General features: G+C 35.6%; 1 long non-coding RNA gene across 1 annotated transcript; it reads left to right on the top strand.

Annotated features, from left to right (window-relative positions):
- The first annotated feature begins 3,681 nt into the window (after positions 1-3,681).
- On the top strand, positions 3,682-4,135 carry LOC145323676 (uncharacterized). The gene is made up of 2 exons (XR_013881054.1): positions 3,682-3,797; positions 4,097-4,135. It is a non-coding gene; the product is annotated as an uncharacterized LOC145323676 (long non-coding RNA).
- Positions 4,136-5,673: the final 1,538 nt, after the last annotated feature.

Below are 5,673 nucleotides of genomic sequence, written 5' to 3' on the forward strand. Positions count from 1 at the left end.
AGCATTTACTTTAGGTCCCATCTGTCTAACTATGTATCAAAAACTGTTTTATTTGCTTCACCTTCTAGTAGCTGCTGCTTTGATAGGAGGTGGGTATACCTATCTATCTATCTATCTGTCTATCTATATATCTATCTATCTATCTATCTATCTATTTATCTATTTATCTATCTATCTATATATCTATCTATCTATCTATCTATCTATCTATCTATCTATCTATCTATCTATCTATATATATATCTATATACTATCTATCTATCTATCTATCTATTTATCTATCTATCTCTCTTTTTATCTATCTATTTATCTATCTATCTATCTATTTAGAAAAAACTTTGAACATGGAGAAAAGTTTAGAAAATGTAGAAGTGCCCCATAGCACCGTCATGTTAAAGGTAAATTACTTTTCAGGGACGCCCAGGGAGGAGTGGAGTGGTAAACCACGCCCCCCCCCCAAAAAAAAAATGATGTAATTATTTTAGATTGAAACAGCGTAAAGTGTCCAATATAAATGACCAATGAAAGGCCAGTATACATTGTAATTGACCAATGGTAAATTGTATACTGGCCTATCATTGGTCATTTGTATTGTATGCCAATTTTTATTGGACACTACGCTGGTTCTTTTAGATTTACAACAAGCCCCATAAAAAATTTACCCTATGGAGACCAAAGGAAACCATAATATTTTTTTGCTTGGGGGGGGGGAGGAGGAAGTAATTACCCTCAAAAACTTCTGTAACATCACCAACAATTTTTTGGGCGCTTATTGGTCTGGTTAAAAGCCCTTAGTTATTACAAATCAAGTGAAATTTTTACATGAGAAATTTATTTACAATCCCCAACCCCAAAAAATTATGAGAGAGGGTTCATTACCCGAGAATTTACATTTTCCTTCTAGGTTTAAACAAAATTTCTGCCTTTCAGAATTCCTCCCCCCCCCCCCCCATTCATAATGAAAAACTAAGATGTCCCTGCTTTTATTTATAGAACAATTAGTTATTGCAGTGCTAATATTTAAAATTTTATATTTTTAGGATATATATTTGATCAGTATATCTTGGATTTCCATATTATTCAGCCTCATAGTTAATACAGCGGTTATAAAAAGCGTTTGGAAGGTAGTTTATCCTTAATAGGAAAGCTTTTCTATGTTTAGTTTATGTGTGTAATGAAATCCACACCTTACTTATTAAAATAAAACCAAAATAGGAGGAGAGGGTAAGCTTTTCTGTGCTTCACTCCTATGGGGGGAGGAGGGGGCTATACCTGATCTAACCCTAATCTAACATAAATTAACATGATCTAATGAACAAGCAAAAGAACCCCCCCCCCCTCCCCTCTATTTTAAATAAGAAAAGGAAGGTTTTCTATTCGCAACCATGTTTAAATATATGACAACAAGGATAACAGCATCCATAAGTAGCAAAGCTCTTTGATATGAAATTAAGAATATCAGCCAAGCAGAGCTTGATCTTTAAATCGTTTATAGGTGATTTAAACCGGGGCGATTCATTCAGCGCACCATCAAATTATTAAATACCAATCTTTAAATCGAATTTGCATGGGCGATTTGGATCGGGCAGTGGCGCGGTACCGGCGCGCCAATGCCACTCACCAAGTGGCCTTGCCGGTTCAAATCGGGGTGAATCATATGTAATAAATGGATATTTTTTTAATTACTTTAATATTTTATTGCAAAACTATCGAGAAAACATTTTTATAGTTATTTTTAAAATAAATTATATATTATTGTTTTATATAAAATACCATACTGACACGGTATTTTATATAAAATACCTTACTGACACGCCTTAAGTAATAAAGTTGTACTGGCGCGGATCGATATTTTAGTGAGTGCGCAAGCGATCTAAAAACACCGCGCCAAAAATCTTTTTAAAATCAATGTTTTATAGATGCGCTGTGGCTCACCACCAGCGCACCTACGGTTCACCTCTGAATCGCCCCGATTCAGCGCACCATAAAAACGATTTAAAGATCCAGCTCAGATAAAATGAGCTAAAATGTGAAAGTCCTTGGCAATTTTTAAACAAAATTCGAATCATTTACCTTCAATAGCAACTGAGAATAATCATATTTGTGATGATATTTATCTATACTAGTCCCTGTCTATACTCAAAATAATAAAATTATAAGTGTATATTTATAATCCATACAACTACCTGATTGAAGTGGTGGCATAGAGAAAAAAATAAAAGAGAGGAATCGAAGCAACTAGAAGATGAAAATAGGCAGTGGGCCTAGAGGCCTACTCAGCGCTGTTGCCGCGCTATAATTTATTGCTATTCCACTACTTTTCAAATGGGAGGATTAAAAATTATTAAAAAAAAATATTTTTTTACTTTTTACTATTTCCATATTTAGGGCAAGAATATTAGATTAGATATTTTCGTTTTAATGTTTTAATTAAAAATTACATAGAATTTTATTTTTATTTAAAAAAATTTGTTCATGAAAGATGAATCCTTCTATTTCTAAAAAGGGGGAAATTTTTTCATAATGAACATTCAGCTGATTCTGACCGCCCACGGCTGTTTGCTAAATATCGCTTTTCTTTTTATTCACATTATTATTTATGATTGACTTACAAAAAGCCCTGGGCGGTTTTTGATTTTCGTCTGCTTCTAAATTTAGGGATGGGGAAGTAGTATTTTACCATGAAAAAGGGGTGTGTATTCATCCTCTTATCCTTTTTCCTTATGAGTGGTGGAGACCCATTTCGTCTGTTAGCATATTGTTTACTGTTCTTTTGGCTATAATATTCCCGACCCTATTAGCTGATTTCAGAGATTCAATACAAAATCTGAACAGGGTCCCCACCCTGTGGGCAGAGTTACATATAGCTGATGCCCCCTCTATTATTATTATGTGGGGCAACCGAGTAAAATCCGATGGACGTTATGGACGTAATGATGCTAGAAAAGGGCAGAGTAGCTGCGCTACAAATAAAACTCTATTCATTAAGAAGAAGAATACTCTGATCAACAAACTAATACTGTACATCTGCTTGACATGCTTAGGACAGAATATAATATTTCTTTACAAGGTATGTAAGATAAATAGATACAATAGATAAATAGATAAATAAAAAATCTACGTATTTATTTTTAATGAAAAAAATAGCATCTTTCTGATGATTGCAAAAGCATGAAACTCTGAGTAAAAGAAAATAAAAATTTAAGATAAAATGTTGTTTTACTTTTAAGTAAGATAAATAGATAGATAGTTAGAAAGATAGGTAGACAGAAGAAAGAAAGATATTATGTACATACATATATATATTGATAGATAGAAATAAAGAAAGGTAGATAGATAAACTAATCCTGTACATCTGAATAACTTGCTTGGGAAAGATTATTATATTCCTTTTCAAGGTAAGATAGACATGTAGAGGGAATTGCAGAGTAGATTTTATATAACCAGGGATTATTAGGGCTAAACAAACCAATAAAATTCAATAATGTAAAAGTACCCAAAGTTTTCTACCTTACAAGTGTCTTAACCTCTTTTCGAGGAAGCTTTGTGTTTATCAAGTTCGAAATTAAATTCCTTATCATTAAACCAAAATCAAAGCGCAAATGTCGTCTTTTAGGGCTTTCCTTTCATAATGTGGCGCGGCATAGAGTGTTTGTTTATTTTGAAGCGCACGTTCTTACTTTTGAATGAGATATGAGAGTGTGAAGATTGCGGAGAACAAAATTGGGCCTATCATTGGTCTCATTGAGTGTGAACTACCCTAGTATATCAGGGATTTGAAACCATAAGAGCTTCAGGTAGAATTTGTTAATTTGATTAAGAAGTATGGTGTATAGGACGATTATATGTAGTTTTAAAAAAAGGCTTTAGCCAGCTAAACATGAAACTTAATTATGTTTAATATATGTTTTAGTAATTTTTATGTGCCTTATTGTTGCATTTAACAATGATTTATTAAACCAAATAATTTTCCTTTAAAGCCAAAGTTTCCAAAGATTCTTTAACCATAAGAAAAGAAAAAGATTTTTTAGTGCTCAAAGTTTTAAGATAACGAATAATATTTTATTCTGTTTATTAATTGATCTTGTAATTTCAGGTCTTTTGAAATAATTTCATCAATAAATCTATATTCAAACCTGCTGTTGAATCTTGATGGTTCCTGGTATTGGGGGTTTTGTATGTTCGCCAACTGATCTCGTGAACTTCCCGCTAATTCGGAAGTCCAAGCTCAACCAAAGTGTCATGGTTGAGACAATTTCAAAATATCTGATGAATAGGCGTTAGCATTCATCAAGAGATCAATAGCATCTAGTGAATTATTGATGCAATAAACTGTGACAATTTTTCTGTGAAATAAGTACCTAGTGAATCAATATGCCACTAACCAAAAAGCAGAAAATTGAGCGAGCAATCGCTATTGGCAGTGAAAGGCTAGAAGTTTTTGATGAACAGTTAAAATTGTTTTATGACAATCTAAAAGCCTGCCAAAGTTTTAGTTCATGTGAAAATGTGAATGTAAAATCAATTCGTGACATTTTTAGTGAGGTCAAGGACCAATCTGACCTAATAAAAAGTCTAAAACCTGCCGTGGAGACTAGTGAGCTGCGCGAGTTTAAGCGTGATTTGGATGAAGCTAGTGAGCAAAAAACTGTTGCAGATAAAGTTTATGCGTCGTTGGAGCAGTGTACAAAAATTCTGTACTGGCTTGACAATGATTCAGATGACGCGAGGTCAAGCACTGTCGCCAGGAACCTCGACGTCATTGAGAAGGTGAAGATGGACATGGGAGTGCTTAAAATTTCCGTGGAGTTGCGCCAAGAAGTACGTGATATGTACCGAAGGCTTAGAGAGATGGAACGTCGTTCATCTAACCTGGATGAGAGTGGGACACCTGCCATGCTCTCCAGAAGTATGTCTGCCGTGGATATTCGGAGTTCCAACCCGCAGTATGGGCGCTGGGACAACAGTTTATTGCCGTCGTTCGACGGTACTGACACGGATTACCCAAACTTTAAACAGGTCTTTAAGGATCTATGCTCTGGTTATGGATTTGCTGACCAGAGGTTAAGCCTGATGTTGTGTATGGAGAAGGTGATAACCAACCCGGAACTACGCAAGCAAGTGTCAGCGATTAGAGATCACAATGAACAATGGGCGTTTCTTGACCAGATGTTTTTATCAAACACTCGCCGGTTCATGAGGATTTTAACTAAGTTGAACAAGATGAAACCTGTGGATAAACCTGTGGACGTGGTTAGCGCAATTGCTACCTTCAAGAGCATGATGCAGGAGGTAGAAGCCATCGTTGGTTCTGCAGCTAAGGATTACAACCACCTAACTCTCATTCATATTTTTAAAGACAAGTGCCCTGAAAATTTGAGGGATAAAATTATGATGGAGCTTGGTAGCATGAACCAACCAAACATCCCGAAGATTGTTGAACTGCTGGAGAGGACCAGAGGTGCCATGTTGGCCGGTGATATGTCCTATGATAGTGGCGCCGGCAAGAGAAATCGTGATAGAGCTGCCGCCGCGCAAGTATCTGGCCGCAGCGATGATAAGAATGGAAAGGCTGGAAAGGGCAAGGCTTCCAAGTGGAACAGTGCATGTCCTGTGGAGAGCTGCAAGGAGAAACACCCGATTTTCCGTTGCCTCACGTTTAAGAAGATGGAT

This window comes from Acartia tonsa, chromosome 7, assembly GCF_053477335.1.
Source record: "Acartia tonsa isolate MP-2025a chromosome 7, ASM5347733v1, whole genome shotgun sequence".
Lineage (NCBI taxonomy): Eukaryota > Metazoa > Arthropoda > Copepoda > Calanoida > Acartiidae > Acartia > Acartia tonsa.